General features: G+C 46.1%; 1 protein-coding gene across 1 annotated transcript in view; it reads left to right on the top strand.

Annotated features, from left to right (window-relative positions):
- RRAS2 (RAS related 2) overlaps positions 1 to 18,220 on the top strand; it is a 301,207-nt gene that overhangs the window by 30,574 nt on the left and 252,413 nt on the right. The window lies entirely within an intron of this gene.

The raw sequence follows: 18,220 nt of genomic DNA, 5'->3' as shown, positions 1-18,220 counted from the left end.
ACACAAGTTGGCTATCCGTCGCAACACTTGCCCCAATTTTTCAAGCTATGCTAAACACACTTCCTCAACTGGACTCTGTGAATAAATTGGTGGTGGCCTATCAAAATATGTTTGAAAAAGCCATAAACATTAAAGCACCAGAAAAAAACACGCCATATCTTGAAAAGGGAAGCCAATTGGTGGTTACTCGGATGAAATTCAACATCTTAAAGTAGACAAACGCAAGGCGTTTAAGGGCTGGAAATTGGGGAGTAGTGAAATTAACAGAAATAAATATCTGGCGGCAGCTAAAGTGCATAATGATGCTATTACATCGGCCACGAAAATAGCCTTTGATCAAAGGATTAAAAAATTCCAAATGAAATACTAAAGAATTGTTTCTAATCTTGAGGGAACTGGAAAAGCAGATCCCACCAGTTATTATGACCAGTAAAGATAAAGAATGGTGTGACTCCATTCAAGAGACATTGACTCAAAACATAAAAAAGATCCAGAATGATATGAAGGTGAAACTGGGCCTACATGGTAGAAATATCCAGCTAGATACTCCTCAGGAAGGTGAAGTGAATGTCCCCTCACCCCAACCCCCCCTTTGAGTTTGTACCAGTCTCTGAAAGCGAAATGTTGGTTTTGATAAAACGGCTGTGGCCCACTTTTTGTAAGGGTGATGTTTGTCCCTCAAGACTGGCGAAAGAGTGTGCTGCTCAACTGAGTCCCCTCATAATGAAATGTGTGAACCTGTCCTTCAAGGAGGGATTGGTGCCAAACTGAATTAAAGAGACATGGATTTCACCTTTTATTAAAGAAATCCTCCCTGGACCACAAAATACAGACTAATTATAGGCCTATCTCCAATGTGCCTTTTTAACAAACAATTCAGGATCGTGCTCCATACGCACAGGTACAGATCTATCTGGAGAAGTACCATATGCTGAATAAAAGGCAGTTAGGTTTTCAGAAGGCCCATAGTACAGACTCTACCTTGCTGGACCTCAAGGCAAACACGCTGGAATTTATAGGATGCGGGACAGCGCTTTTGTTGCTTATTGTTCTTTCTGCAGTTTTCGATTTGGTGGACCAGGCAATACTAGAGTCCAGGATCAAATATGGTGCGCACTTCTGTACATCTGCCGCTAACTGGATCAAGCCCTGTTTGTCTCATTGGACGGCCAGAGTCTTTATTGATGACCATAAAGCAGACACATTTAAAATTGATTGTGGAGTTCCACAGGGGTCATGTCTGTCCCCTGCTTTATTTAATCTATTTACAGCTCGACTCTTTAAGTTATTGAGTAACAGGGATTCTTTTCACAAACTACGCTGATGACACTTAGTGCCTAATCCCGCTGTCAGGAAATCATACTGAGGACTGAGACGATCAACAGGGTGTATGCCATAATCCAGACTTGGATGATGGAGAATGCGTTGGCTTTGAATGACGGAAAAACCGAAATTATGTATGTGGGCACAGCGTCTTGCCTGAAGAAGCTAGGGCTGGATTTTAGTGAATTCCGCATAGCCGGATGCGTTATTCCCACCTTGCAGAAGGTGAAGACTTTGGGCATGGTGATTGACCAAGAGTTTAATATGAAGGCTCAAATTAGGTTCCTGGTGTCGTCCACTTCTTACTACCTCAAACTGTTGGTACAACTGAGGCTGTACTTGTTGCAGGACAATCAAGCAACAATCTCAAGGGCAATTATCGGAGCTAAATTAGATTATGGCCCTAGCCTGTTACATGGTATAGACAAAGGAGACATGATGTGTCTCCAGATCACACAAAATAATGCAGTAAGAACAGTCATGGGATTGAAAAGGAGTGACCATGTCTCAGTAGCTAGGAAAGCATTACACTGTCTTCCCATGGCCAGCAGGGTACTTTTTCAACTGATGTGTATTGCTCACAAATGTCTTTTTTGGATTAAGCCCAGTTTATCTATCTAGCCCCATCTCCTGGCTACCTGTCCGAAGAATATTGAGATCTAATTATTTGAGTCTTCTTCAAACACCTCTGGCCAAATTTGGCATAGTGGCACAGGGATCTTTTCGCTTCATGGCACCAAGAATGTTGAATGCTCTTCCTCCAGACTTGAGATTATGCCAATCCTTGGAAGCTTTCAAAGCTGGATTTAAGACGCTTCTGTTCTGGTAAGGTGGGACTTTATCTCTGACTTGATGAGAATCTGCTTCTCGGTCTTCCGTTTCTCCTGATTTATGATTTTGTTTTTTATGTTTTTTGCATTGTATGTTGTTGGCACCACTATGCCTCTGGCGCCTTCTAAATAAATGAACGCCAGGAATTGCAGGTTATCACTTGCACCGTGTGCTAAAATGAACAAAATTGTACTTTGGTCAATTTTGACTGACGGGGGCTGCAGGAATATACCAGCCCTATTGCCTGTTCCCAGTCCAAATAATACATCTGGCTACAATATTTTCCATTAGAAGTTGTGCAGCTGCATTGACTAGGCATCCAGAAAATGCAAGCCTTTCCATATACCTAACAAACTAAAAATCGTTATCCGCAACATTTCATCTACTTCTATAATTCAAAGTCTACAAGCTCAAGCCGCATTCTATGTTTTACATGTCTCAGGTAGCGTTTTACTTGGGGTGAAATTAAGCACTAGCCCCTTTGCCACCTCTATCTCATTGACTCTGGTTTTTGGAGACTGCACAATTTCTTTTGAATTGTGAGGATGTGAAATGGTCAAAATTGAGGCAGAGTGGCTTGACAACTCAACACGGCGAACTGCCTGCTGTAATGGCTTTAGACACCATTTCTTTAAAGTGGTGCAGGGGTTTTGCCTCGATTTACTTTGTCCATCGCTCGTGACTAATATGGGGTTGGACAAAAATATTCTGAAGTACAATGGTGATCAATATAAAATAAGACACCGGAGAATAGTAAGGATGTTGCAAAATTGTGAAATCCATTATAATACCAATCTTCACACATCGAGATGCCCATTGACTGTGCAGGGTCTATCAGTAACGTGTTTCCCTGCTGGTCTACTAGACAGCTTGCAACTACTACTACTCGAGCCTGCTTCCATTCAGTCTGGCCGATTTGTGTAGGTTTGCTTTTTTTAGATTCCGGTTTAAAGGAAATACTTGGACAGTTATTAAATGTTTGGTTCCTAGGTTTCTTAAAACTCCTCAAATAGTTGTTTCTTGTTGTTGTGGTGTCACACAACCACTCAATGAGGTAATTCTGCTAGTTGACTGTGCTTAAGGGTTTTATGTGGCCGTTTCTTTCCCAGCAGGTACGGTAGGTTGTCGTCCCAGGGCAGCCATAATAATTCTAGATTACAGTTTTAATCCTGCCAAGTAAAACATTACTTTATGTTCGCTCTAATATCATTCATGACAGACACTCTTGTGCCATGACGCCTCTGTTGTGCAATTCAGCAGCTCCTTTATGCCAGCCAGAGCAGAAGATCATGATCTGTGTGCACTTGACAGCTAAAGATCATCACACTCTGCATATACTTTACACTGCTGGGGCATTTGCACTGTTGGCAGAGGTTGCAGGGTTTCCTGGGACTAAACCCCACCTGAGAGTGTTTGGGTAAGTGGTAGTACTGCTGGGTAATCCTCGTCCCTCGGTGTGCCATGTGATATAGGCAGGCGGGCTGGCTGGCACAGCTGTGGGCTTCATCATAGCAGATTGCAGTCAGATGTGACCTTTCCATGGACCATGCTTTGTTCCTTGAGACTGTGTCAATATATATAACTCCTATTGGCTACCCTAATGTCTGGATTCTTGGGAATAATCAACAGACCTATAAATAGAAGCAGACAAGCACTTCAGTTTACCTTACCATGCCTCATCTGTTATGCCCTTTCTCCTTCTAGCTCTCACATGGAAAACACATCACATACTATTCAATGAGAGTCGATCTATTATTCAAAAATATTAGATATAAATATATATGCAACCATTTAATGATGTGACCGATGGCCTCAGTAACACAGCCTCAGGGAGTGTTCAAGGGTTTTTATGGAACTTTATGATGGTGGTTCAACTATTTCCCGTTCCCCTCTCTCTCTCATCTCTCGTGGACTCCCTCCTCTCTATCCCAGGCTTCCCTAATCCCCAAGATGGCGGTCACTATAGATAGGTACTCGATACTATCTAAAAGATTGGCAGGTTATGGATGGGGGGAGGGCTAACAATTGGACACTTATCTTCCTTTCTCTTTCCAGGACTTAGTAAGGGGTACCCTAACATTTCCCCAGATAATAAATGATGATGTTGATAGTGCCAGACCACTCTCTCCTCCACTTGCTCCCTCTCTTACTACACCACTCTCTTCACCTCTTACGATACTCCTCACTATGCCACTCTTCTTACCGCTCCCTATACGCCTCTTCTCTATATACAACTTATTGCACTCTCCGCCTATCTCTTACCACTACCGTTCCCCTCCCTTTCCGCTTCACTTCGCCTACACCTCTACTCCCACTACCATCTTCTACTCTCGACACACATTCCCCTACAATATACATATTCTCTCTCACTTCCACTCTTTCTAATTCCCTTACATTGGCTTACACAGGTGAAAAGCTTTTATTTTTATTTTTAAAAACAACCTTTAATCCCTTCCCACCTTTCACAGCACGATTTTGTTAGCCGGGTCTGATGGTGTGGTAGCAGCCAGAGACTCAGGCCCCCAATTCTGTGTTAGGGAAGATTTCTGTGTTTTCTCCTGCTGCTTTATTGCCCCACCATTTCGCTGGCATCTGTCTGGCGTTGTGTTACAAAGTTGATGGTCGTGCAGAGTATGGGATATCCCTCTGTCCCCAAATATCAAACTGACATCCACAGTAATACCTGTCAGAATGAATGTTAGGGCCAAAGATGGTAGTCCGTGGAGTCAGGACGCAGGAACAACCGGAAGAACCCCTGGAGAGCTGTAAGGGAAGGTATATGGTTATGTAATGTTACAGAATGCAGTATCTGAGTACAAACACCTGAACCACTGAAATACCTGTGAGTGTTGGAGCGTGGACCCAGGGAGGTTCTAAGGACAACAGGTCCGGGTGAAGCTTGATAAAGTCCTGGCAGGCAACCACCTAAGGCAGGACCGAGGTCCAAAACAAATAAGGGCTAGACACAAGGCAGTCCGTAGAGCAGCGTGGAGGTCGGCAACAGATGATCAAAGTTCCAAGGCAATTAAGGGCAAGACACGAGGCAGTCCGTTATGGAAAAACAGTTCGGCAGCCAAATATATCCAAAGTTCCAAAGTTGACAGGGTTTAGACGAAGAATAATCCGTAGTACAAAAGCCGTGGTCCAAAGTGAAAAAAGTCCTGAACGAAGCGCGAGCCACACGTGATCCCAAAAGAACAGCTGTGAAGCAAGGCTGTCAGTAACTGGACTCCTTTTATCTGACGTAGGGAAACACGTGACAACGGTCACGTGACGCAAGTTACCAAAGCGTTGCAGTATTGCTAGGCAACTAGTCACGTGATCCGCGCCGTGTTGTGTCGGACAGTCCTCCGTGAACAGTGTGATTGTTTGTGATGAAGGAGCCTCCAATTAACTTGCCACAAACGTGAAGGGCGATAAACTCCAGTTTTGTCAAGCGTGCCATGTCGTGCCCTACAGTGTGGAACCTGTTGAGGCAGTAAGGTACCTCTGTTGGGATGTGTGGATTTGAGTGCTGCTTGAGAGGAGGACATAGAGGGGCGTGTCTTTTGTGCGGGGGCGGTGTGACAGAATCCCCCCTCAAAGGCCCACGACCACGTGGGCTGGCCGGGTTATCCCTATGAAACTGCGACACCAAAAGCGGTGCCTGGACATCACGGGAATAAACCCAAGAGCGGTCCTCGGGGCCATAACCCAGCCAGTCCACCAGGTACTGGAGGCGACCCCTATGGAAACGTGATCCAAGGATGGCACTGACCTCAAACACGTCCTGGGAGGACACAGGGACAGGGGCGGGATGAACAAGGACACGAGTGGAAGCAAGGTAAGGTTTGAGGAGGGATACATGGAAGACCGGATGGATCCGCCAAGCAATTGGAACAGACAATCGCAGGGCCACGGGATTCAGGATTTTAATGATCTGATAGGGACCCACAAAGCGAGGCAACAATTTGCGACAACCAGGGATTCGCAGGTGCCTGGTCGATAACCACACCCGATCGCCCGCCTGATACACCGGTGCCTCAGCCCGCCTACGGTCCGCCTTAACCTTCATCACGGACTGCGCTTCACGGAGATGGACCAGGGTTTGCGCATGAACACCAGCTAGATCACGTACGCAGGCGTTGGCGGCAGGAGTGGCAGATGAGAAATCAGGGAGAGGAAGGACGCGCGGATGTTGCCCATACAAAGAATAAAAGGGGGAAAACCCAGTGGCTGAATGACGAGAGTTGTTGTATGCAAACTCAGCAAGGTAGAGCAGTTTGGGCCAGGAGTCCTGGAACTGAAGGGACAGACACCGCAGGTATTGCTCTAGGGCTTGGTTAACCCTCTCGGTTTGCCCGTCACTTTCGGGATGGTACGCCGAAGAGAAGCGAGCATCAATACCCAAGAGTTTGGTAAGAGCACGCCAAAAGCAGGACGTAAACTGGGATCCCCGGTCCGATACAATGACTTGTGGTAAACCAAACAGACAAAAAACCGTCTTAAAAAACAGGCGAGCCAGTGCTGGGGCCGATGGTATGCCCGTGCAGGGAATGAAACGGGCCATTTTTGTATATGAATCGACAATAACCCATATGGTATTGTAACCTTGCCTACGGGGTAAATCAGTGATAAGATCCATAGAGATGGTGTGCCATGGCCTGGGAGGTATGGGTAACGGCAGAAGTAACCCTAATGGTCGTCCTCTGCGTGTTTTGCATTGTGCACATATAGAACATGTGTTTACGTAGTTTTCTACGTCTCTTCTCATGGATGGCCACCAGCACCAGCGATGTAATAATTCAAGGGTGCGTTGTTGCCCGGGATGGCCGTTTATGGCAGCATCATGCGACCAGGCAAGCGCCTGATTGCGTACCTCGCAGGTAGGAAGAAACAGCTTGTCCTGGACAAACGGCAGCCCGTCTCGGAGTATAATGTCCCATTCAGCGAGTGCATGAGGATGTTGAGCAACCCATTGTCTGATAGCAGTGAGCATAGTTGGTGAGGGTGTACACATACAAACAACGTGGCTTTTCCCTAATAACGTGTCTGGAAATGAAACTAATGAATCCCCACCGGGAGATCGGGACAAAGCGTCAGCCTTGCCGTGGATGGAGCCTGGTCGGTGTTTCACAACAAAGTCGAAGGCAGCAAAGAACAAGTGCCAACGTACTTGCCGGCTGTTGTTGCATTTCAAGGAAGCCAGATCTTGTAGATTCTTGTGGTCAGTATAGACCACTGTTTGATGCTTGGCCCCCAAAAGATGGTGTTGCCAGGTCTGGAGGGCGTCCTTGATGGCCAGCAGCTCTTCCTCGGTTACCGTGTAATGAGTTTCGGCTGCCGAGAATTTTCGAGAATGATAGGCCACTGGATGCAAACTACCCGTGGTTGGACACGGCTGGGACAATACAGCGCCTAGAGCAAATGATGAGGCATCTGCCTCCAGAACGTAAGGTAGGTCGGAGTCGGGGTGTTGCAGGACAGGGGCAGAAGCAAACCTGGACTTAAGAGCCTCGAATGCCTTTTGATGTGTAGGGTTCCATATGTAAGGAACCTGAGGACTAGTCAAAGCGGTCAGCGGAGAAACAATGGAAGAAAAGCCTGCGATGAATCGTCGGTAAAAATTGAAACCAAGAAAAGATTGGAGTTGTTTGATGTTAACCGGTGTCGGCCATCCCATAACAGCACGAACCTTAGACTGATTCATGGACAAACCCCCGGGGGTGATTAAAAAACCTAGGAACTCCACTTCTTTTGAATGGAAAGTACATTTCCCAGGCTTGGCGAAAAGAGCGTTCGCCTTGAGGCGAGAAAGAACCTCTCTGACATGACAGACGTGTTCCTCCAACGAGGATGAAAAAACCAAGATATCGTCCAGATATACCACCACGAACGTATCCAGAATGTCAGAGAACACGTCGTTGATAAATCGTTGGAAAGTAGCGGGAGCGTTACAAAGCCCAAAGGGCATTACGGTATACTCATAAAGTCCCTGCTTGGAGCAGAAGGCCGTCTTCCACTCGTCCCCAGGCCTCATACGGATCAGGTTGTATGCCTCTCTTAGGTCCAGTTTGGTAAAAACCGTAGCCCTTGTCAGCCTGTCCAGTAGGGTGGAGATGAGCGGTAGAGGGTACCTGTTTTTAATAGTAATGGCATTCAACCTCCTATAGTCTACACATGGCCGCAAGTCGCCTTCCTTTTTTGGCACGAAGAATATCGGGCTGGCAGCCGGGGAACATGATGGACGGATGTGCCCTAATTGTAAAGCCTGACGGATGTATACTTTGAGGGCCTGTTCCTCTGGGTGTGACAACGAGTAGATCTTACCCCTGGGTATAGGAGCGTCTGGAACCAGATCAATCGGACAATCGTATGGTCTGTGTGGGGGTAGACCTTCCGCAGTGGCTTTATCAAAAACCATGTGGAAATCATGATATTCGGCGGGAATGTTCGCCAGGATGGCCCCCACGGTATGCGAATGCCTAGTGTCTGGTGTAATGTCATCAATGTGAGTAGTTGCCAGGGCACCAAGGATTGTGGCAGGAGAGGAGAGCGACTCATTTTCCACAAGACAGAACTGTTGACACACTTCAGATTCGAACATGACTTGTCCCGTTCCCCAATTAATCAACGGGTTGTGTTGCCGTAACCAAGGTATACCCACTATAATGCCGAATTGGGGTGTAGTGATAAGGTCAAATGACATGACTTCCCTATGGGTACTCTGGATCAATACTTCCAAGGGAGCGGTCTGGAACTGGATGGGACCGGAAGACAAAGATGTGCCATCGACCGCATGTACGGGTTCTGGATGTTCTTTTCTGACCAGGGGTAGGTTGAGACGATGGGCCAAGTCTATATCGATATAACATCCGGTAGCCCCTGAATCAATTACAATATGAACCACATGTGTGACCTCCCTAGTGGGTTTCATAAGAGCATGGACTACTACCGGTCTGACGGGGCCAAAGGCGGGTTCAGAGGGATTTGTGGATAGGCTCGCCGGTGCCCCCTGAATCACGGGCGAGCCCTCTGAAAACCTGGGGTTTTGTTCTTAGGACGTCGGGGGCATTCCCTTACATAGTGTCCGTTCAACCCACAATAGAAACAGGCATTATCCGTTCTCCGGCGTTCTCGTTCGGTTGATGTTATCGGGCTTCGGATACCACCTATCTGCATGGGTTCGGAAGAGGTAGAGTAGGCTGGACCGGACTGGCTAGTGAACGTTGTTTCTGTCTTTCTCTCGGATCTCCTTGCGTCGATCTGTAAAGCAAGATCCACTAGATCCGAAAACACCGAGGGAAGAGCAGGAACCACTGAAAGCACATCCTTCATGGTGTTGCACAAGCCACGGTAGAACACAATTGCCTTTTTCTCCTCAGGCCAAGAAGTCTCAGCGGCAAGTTGGTTATACCGAGCGATGTATTCTATCAGTGATAGTTTACCCTGTGTTAGGTCTAGGAGTTCCAGATCCCTTGATTGAGCCTTATGGCGTGTATCGAAGACTTTGGCCATTTCCGCTATGAGAAGATCAAAATCATACAAGGCGGGATGATTGTTTTCCAACATTGGATTTGCCCATGTAGCCGCTACCCCAGATAAATGTGAGAGAAGAAACGCGGCCTTTGTGACTGAATCGGGAAAAGCCAAGGGTCTGCACAAAAAATGAAGCTTACATTGGTTAATGAAAGTACGGTATTTCCGAGGATCCCCCTGGAAACGTTCTGGAGCAGCAAGAGGAACAGGGTTTGGGAGTAACACAGGAGTGGGTGTAGGGGCTGGAACAGGGGCTGGCTGATTCGGGGGAACGGTATCCCCGAATTCGGCATCTGGGGGCAATGGGTAATGTGTGCTTTGTAGGGCATCAAGCCGGTTATGTATGGCGGTCGTGGCGGCGGCCATGTCAGTCCTGAGGGACGCCACTGCCTGTATCAAAGCTGTCACTGGGTCCCCGGTGGAGGGATTCATGCTCTGGACGACCAAAAATAGGCTTCACAGTCTGTTACAAAGTTGATGGTCGTGCAGAGTATGGGCTATCCCTCTGTCCCCAAATATCAAACTGACATCCACAGTAATACCTGTCAGAATGAATGTTAGGGCCAAAGATGGTAGTCCGTGGAGTCAGGACGCAGGAACAACCGGAAGAACCCCTGGAGAGCTGTAAGGGAAGGTATATGGTTATGTAATGTTACAGAATGCAGTATCTGAGTACAAACACCTGAACCACTGAAATACCTGTGAGTGTTGGAGCGTGGACCCAGGGAGGTTCTAAGGACAACAGGTCCGGGTGAAGCTTGATAAAGTCCTGGCAGGCAACCACCTAAGGCAGGACCGAGGTCCAAAACAAATAAGGGCTAGACACAAGGCAGTCCGTAGAGCAGCGTGGAGGTCGGCAACAGATGATCAAAGTTCCAAGGCAATTAAGGGCAAGACACGAGGCAGTCCGTTATGGAAAAACAGTTCGGCAGCCAAATATATCCAAAGTTCCAAAGTTGACAGGGTTTAGACGAAGAATAATCCGTAGTACAAAAGCCGTGGTCCAAAGTGAAAAAAGTCCTGAACGAAGCGCGAGCAACACGTGATCCCAAAAGAACAGCTGTGAAGCAAGGCTGTCAGTAACTGGACTCCTTTTATCCGACGTAGGGAAACACGTGACAACGGTCACGTGACGCAAGTTACCAAAGCGTTGCAGTATTGCTAGGCAACTAGTCACGTGATCCGCGCCGTGTTGTGTCGGACAGTCCTCCGTGAACAGTGTGATTGTTTGTGATGAAGGAGCCTCCAATTAACTTGCCACAAAAGTGAAGGGCGATAAACTCCAGTTTTGTCAAGCGTGCCATGTCGTGCCCTACAGTGTGGAACCTGTTGAGGCAGTAAGGTACCTCTGTTGGGATGTGTGGATTTGAGTGCTGCTTGAGAGGAGGACATAGAGGGGCGTGTCTTTTGTGCGGGGGGCGGTGTGACACGTTGGTAGGTCGATGTTGGGTGTCTCATCTGTTTGGCAGAAAGAATCCTAGTCCATTTTATTTCTTTTCTGAATTTAGTTCCCTATTGCCAGTCCGGGTTTTCTTCTGAAATGCATAAAGGAGAACACTGGCCAAAACAGTACTGGGAGTCATTGGCCCCTATATCAACATTCAATGCACATGAAGGGGTTGTGGGGGGCTTTGTACGGTGCCCCCCTTCTTTGACTTTTTCCGAAATCTGTCACAATTATCAACATACAAATACATTGGTCAATATACAAAGTACAAAATTATTCGCAAAATTAAACATTTAAAACCAGGGTAATACACATACTCTGCAGCACAAAGTTGAGGGGAGGGAACCCACACTGGACAACAATAGTATTGCATGCTTCATAGTCCTTGTTATATATCCATGCAAATGTCATCCCCCTCACCCTAACAGTTTTCAAACATTAGATTCAACATATCTTTCAACGCTTGCTAGGTCGCAGGTCGCCACCTCATTTTCATCAGGACCATAAAGATTACTCAGCATCCCAGATTTAAATGGTGTCAAAGGGCTTGGGAGATGCGGCCGCTATCCAATAGTCCACCTAGGGTTGGTTTAATGCGAGAGGACCTCATAGGGAGCAACTCCCTCCTCTGGGGATAAGGACGATCATCTAGGTTACAGCCCATTGGCCAACAAAACACCCCAACCTTCACTAACACCCCCTCCATGCCAAACAACTTCCTTGAGTGTAGATCAATATATTTCTGTAGTGTAGGAGAAACGGACACACCAGAAAGTACCAGGACGAAGATCACAGGAGACATGAAGATGACTTGTTGTGCTAATGCTGGTAAGTGGTGGCCCCGAGGATGCACGAAGATCAATCCATCAATACTGGCACCCTTGTATAAGAAGAGAAGAAGGACTGAAGACTTGTTCATGCCCAGTCAGAAGAGGCAGTAGGTGTGGAAACTGTCCAGAGCGGCCGTTTCAAATCCTGTTGGCTAACCGGTGATTGCAAACAGTGGAGGACGCTGTCGCAAAGGGAGTTTTCCATCTGTTCAGTAGGAGCAGACCTGAACATCAAGCAGGAAGAGAGAGCTGAACAGACCAGTGGAGCGCAGAGCCACGGCGGTTCTATAGAAGCAGGGGAGAGAAGCTGAAGAGCTGGAGAGATGCACCCGAGTCTCAGGAAGTCCCGGTGGCATACCGAAGTCCCAAAGAAGGTAACCGGAGGTATGAGAGACCCTGAGGGGACACTGGGGTGGCAGTGAGAGAGGCTTGTTTGTCTTTCCGCCTGTACAGTAGTAACAGTCAAACTATTGGGGAGAGTGCATCAGGAATCCGAGAAGAACTTCCTCGTTGCAGTGGCAGCAATAAGACCACCAACCACCTGAGAGGGGCCTGGGACCCCAATGCGAGCATGTCCAGTATCTGAGGAGAACTCCTCATTGCAGTGGCATCAATAAGCCCATAGACCACCAGAGAAGGGCCTGGAACCCCAAAACAAGTGCATCGAGCATCCAAGGAGAACTTCCTCACCAGAGTGGCAGCAACAAGCCCACTGACCACCAGAGAGGGGTCTGGGACCCCGACGTAAGTTTACTAAGCGTCAGAGGGAAGCATCCTCGATGCATTGGCATGGAAAAGTCCACTGAGTCCTGAGAAGGATTTGGGACTTTGCTAATTTCCCAAGAAGGGGGTGAACGAAATATCGAGTGGAGAAATACAGAGCAGAACACCAGGAGAAGTGAGTTATTCTCCTGGTGAAGGAACTGAAAGACTCTTTTGTTACACTCAAGAGATGCTAGGGGAAGGGAGTAATTCCCCCTGGCTTTGGTGTGAACTATATTGGAGTGTGAACCAATACCAGGAGAAGGGGCTCAGTCCCTTGGTTCTGAAACTTGACTGGTGCAAAGGTTTGTTGGAACCGCAAGCCAGGGCAAGTGAGTCATTCTCCCTAGCATCCTTTTGCTAAATAACATTTCTGGGACTACCACCCAAACACCAGGAGAAGGGAGTCATTCTCCTGGAGAAGGAACTTTCTGTTGACTAATTCTTCAGTGTTAGTGTAAGGGATAGAAGTAGGTTCTGACACAGGATGGTGGAGTTTGATTTTGATGGACATTATGACAGGTCCTTTTAGTATTAGTTTGAGGCAGAGAAACCCCTCTTAGAAGATGGGTATAATGATGGTTTTTCTTCTTGAAAATAAAAGTCTTTGCCAACCAAAATGCCACCCTTGTGTCAGCATCCTTCTTCGACACCCTTACAGAATCTAAAAGTAATTAATAATACTGAGCATCACTATCAAATGGGATATCTTACTATTGAGAGCAAAAGTGCTCATGCTACTTGTCACCTCATGTGCCCTCTCAGAACATTGTTCATCAATGTTCAAGAAAACCAAGGATGACAAGTACCAAAGAAACACTGGTGTTTGCTCCCTTTCTTCAACCTCATTATGCCTTTAAGTGTGTAGCACACATATGTAGAGAATTAGTAGCAAGGGGACACCAAGTGCCAATGTGCCAGATTCCTGTAACATGCACTTATATTAAAGGGACTGGTTTGGCACTCATCCCGCGATTTATTTGTATCGATGAATTAATAGTGACCCAAGCATGTGAGTTCTTGTCTCGGGAGGATAGCTCAAGGGCAACGTGCTCACTTTGGAAGCAAGACGACACAAAGCAATGCAGGTTCGATCCCCGGGTCCACGCTTAGAAACCTCTGGGTATTAAGCACGTTATAAATAACCTATCATATCATATCACTAGCCATGGGAACCTACAAGTCTTAACAATTATAATGCTGCAATGTCAAAAATGCATTGTTTAATGGGCAGTCTATAATTTGCGTATGCTACTCCTATGTAGAGAATCGTACCTCGACTGCATAATCCACTAATTTCTCACATAAATTGCTGCTTCTCATACACGCATCTTAGTAGGTTCTGACTACTTTTCCAAACATGTGATATGGTAGTCATTAATCTCACACCTAGATGGTAGGTAGAGAACATTGCTATAAGAGACCCATCCTAAAATTAAAATGTTCCCATAATAGTGCAAAAGAGCAGTCCCTTGTATTACCTCGTATTCGCAACTATGCTAGAGCCAACATTCCTCATGGGCTGAAAATATGAGCACAGGGCACCATTGGTGCAATGCCATCAATTGGACCAAAACGATTGCTGTGTCGGATTAAACCTGCATTGCACAAATGTATCACCTCACGTGCTCGTTTGCTCGTATGTAGCACTAGGTGCTTACTCTCTGTACGGAACCATTAGATTAAACCTTGAAAAACTGCATCCTGAAGTACACAGTTCAGCCGACTGTATGCTTAACGTTTAGCATTCAGTGACAACGCACGCATACTTGCTGATGTACATTTGCATCCTTCTTGCCAAAACAACTACACTGCTGCTTATGGTATTCACATATGTATCATAAACGGGAAAAGGTCATGAGCAGCGGAGACCTGTCAAAAAGTACACCATAATAAGATTTTACTAAAAGCTGATACTAATCCATTTGACCTCATCTTAATAAACTAAAGATACTCTGAGTGTGACAGAATTCAATCTGGCATGGGTGTGAAAGCCCAAGCCTTTTTTTTTTTTGATTTTTATAAATTTAATATGATGCAGGTAATTTTGTTTCCAAAAGCAAGGCCTCATAAGCAGACCCCCTTTTATAAAAGCTCTATGTCAAAAGCACAGTGCATCCATGTGCCTTTGTTCCACCAATCTCCTGACATCTGCAGCACCTGCTTTTCAGTGGCAGAGGCCAGGTGTCAAATATGCACTCCTGACAGCTGCTGGGACATCAAGTCCCCAAAGGTAAAGGTATCATTGTAAATTCTGCAGTCTGGTGGCAGGCCAATCTCTAAAAATGATCCATGCTACGTTGTGTCATGGAGGCGGATATGATCAGACAATTAAGAAAGCCACACTGATTTGATATGATGCATGTGTCTAATCTGTGAGCCCAGACCCACGCTATGCCAGGGCAATATGTAGGCATGGGTAGCCTGACTGTCTTCACTTAGCCAAGTGATGCTGTCTTTGATTCCCATAGAGGAAGGGCAACGCCTCCCCTGAAAGCTCAGGACCTCTCAGTAGGGAATCTCCTGGGAATTGGAGCTTCAAAGCATACACTGACAAAACAAAGCCATCAGGACACCAGGGTGCTACACACCAGAGGACATTTGAAGTCAGCAGGCATGGAAAAGTGTCTGAGTTAGAGTAGCCAGAGAGGGAAGGCATGCCTAAGAAGGGGGTTCAACCATCTTGCCACCTCCATTTCCTGAAGTGGAAGGCTCTCTGGGTATGATGCAAGGGTCCCTTGTTACAACAACCAGGAGTGGGCTCCTTACAGGATGCTTGTTTTGTACCAAACTCCTATGTCATTTTGCCTTTATAAGGAAGGGGTCTCCCACGCATCCAAGGCAGAAGAAAACTCTGCTCCCGAACTGTCCCCTGGGTACATTGAGGGTGAACTGCCACCGGGCCAAAGCCTCACTGGGCTGTACTGTACCCAGAACCCTGTCACTAGAGGTTAAGGGACCTCTGCAGGTGCCAGCCAAGCTCCCTGGACTGGGAGTGCATCAGAAGGACCAACATTGTCCTAGAGCCCCTAGATTGGGACACAAAGCACCCTAAAAGCCCAAGAGCATCTGCAAGCCTATTTCAGATTCTCTTAGAGCAGTATTTGATCCACTTTGACTGCACTCGCTGCCTTTGAACTGCCACAGGATTCCTGGTGCTGCTTTTGGCACCATAGGCAAACTTTGACCCGCTTGCTTTATTTTGAGCCAAACGGACGCAGGCTTGATCAGTTGCCATGTACTGTCTCAAACAACCTAAAAGCAGTCATGACCTTCGAGAGAGCAACTGATTGAAGCAAGACTCAACCTGCAGGAAGCTATCAAACGCCTTGTTGCAAACTCTAACTTACCCCAGCAGAAGCCATCATCTCGCTGCCGACCTGACCACTGCTCGAACTGTTGGAACACATAATATTGCTGTTTCAATCCTTCTGGAGCCTGCACCATCGAACTGACTTGACACTGACCACCAGTGGGATTTCCTCTACTTGAACCATCTCGACACTGGCTCGACCGCATCTAAAGTGCCAAGAAGCCCAGCTTGATGCTGTTGAGCCTCCTAAGGCATGTGGGATATTTTGACCCATGCCAATTTGCCCCACTGCATCAAATTTCAAATGGGGAAAGAAACAGCCAAAAATGGATGCGCTAACCCCTGTGCGCGCAAAAACCTGCAAAACTGTGTGTGCGTCACAATCACAAAAGTTTGCACACCCCTGCCACACAGTCAAAGTGGGGGGGGGGGGCGAACAGAATTCTCACTGCAGGAGCATGCCAGTGGGCTCTGTTCCATTCCACATGAAGCAAGGCCGCAGAATTGGGCTAAAACCAAAAATGCCTTTAAAATGCAGCTTTGCAACCTTCAAAGTGCTGTTTTGGCACTAGATCCATTCATTTCCAGTGAATCCTTTAGAGTAAAAGGGGTACAAATCATGCAGTGTTGGATTGAGGGCCTCAGAGTAGCTGGGCCTCGCTGACTGACAGCAGCTAAGAAATGTATTTCATGAAAAAGGCAGCCCAGCAACATTGTTTTCAGTTCCAAGGGAAAAATGCGGCTAAAAATGGCAACATGTAACAATTTCAGCTTTGCAAAGAAAACTCCAAACAAAAGGCTGGATACATATATCCAGACTGCAAAACAAATCCCAGCAATTAAGGAAAGAACTGGGGCTGAATAAAATGTGTGTGCTAAAGAGGAATATCTGATGTAAAGGACTCCGTTTAAATGTGCTTTTTCCCTGCAGAAAGTTTTAGTGTTTTATCTTCTGTGCTGCTCAAAAGTGAATTCAATTGCCTTACTTTCTCAATTGTATTGTCACCACATTGGTGATTGCTGCCCCTATATATTAAAACATATGCGTGATTTGAATTTTAATAAACATTTACCTTTACCAACCAGCCGGATTCCTGGTTCAGTGTGACCTGGGGGGTATTTTGAGAAGGGTGTGATATGAATGGTATATCACTCAGAATATTGAACCTATGGACACAATAAATAAGTATTTCATCTGTGCATTACATGCTAGGCGAGACCCGGGTGTATTACCTGATTGAAATCCTTACCAGGCAAGCATGAAGTCCTTTTTAAGAGGCCTTGCCCACCCCCCTATATCCACTGTCTGAGTCCATAGTGACTTGTAAACCCCCTTGTTCATCTTATTCTTCAAACACCTATCCTTTTAGAACAGTGAAGATGTTGCCTTTTATTGCTTGATTTCCCCCCCCCCTGCTGAGGTAGCCAGTCTGCCATTCTACACCAGTCTGCATTTTACGTGTTTTCTTTACAGGGACAGGTTTTGCTAATTATTTTTAGTCGGTTGATTTGCATTTTTATTGTTGAATTGTTAAATAATAATCACTATTTATATATATATATATATATATTTATATTTATAGAGCCTTGATTGGACACACCATTATTTTGGAATCTTTGCACTGTAATGTTCGGGTAATGTTCGGGTTGCTGTTGCCTATGTAACCACAAAAGGTAGAGGAGATGCACCCGTCGGCTGCGTTTGCTTTCCCTATAGGATTGAAATAACTGCTAGTTTAGAAATGGTGGGGAGCGGAGTAGACGGTTTAGCCATACTTATCTGTGCACTCCTGCTGAGCAGTAGTAATTTCATCACAATGAGTTATAATCAGACAAGGCAAGTATGTGTATATGTTACAGGCAGGCAACACTCTGTAACGTGCATATTAGCATGTAGTTATTAGTACATCATACATTATCACTGTGGCCTTCCTCAACAAAGATATTTGTTTACAATTTCTCCCAAAGGGTCCCTAGCAATGACAGATCCACCAGTCAAATGCTGAAATCTATCTATCCTGGCTGGGAAAATGTATGCCGTAACAGCACATTTCTTTTTTTTTTAAATTGAAATCTTTGTATTGCCATTTATAAATTGTAAGACAAACATAAACCATGGTCATTATCACATTTCAATATGAAACTCAAACTGACATCTTCAAAAAAACTGGCACAGTCAGTATGATAGTTCTTCAG

Source organism: Ambystoma mexicanum, chromosome 11 (assembly GCF_040938575.1).
Source record: "Ambystoma mexicanum isolate Mex_15411 chromosome 11, UKY_AmexF1_1, whole genome shotgun sequence".
Classification (NCBI taxonomy): domain Eukaryota; kingdom Metazoa; phylum Chordata; class Amphibia; order Caudata; family Ambystomatidae; genus Ambystoma; species Ambystoma mexicanum.
This window is presented reverse-complemented; position numbering and strand designations above follow the sequence as displayed.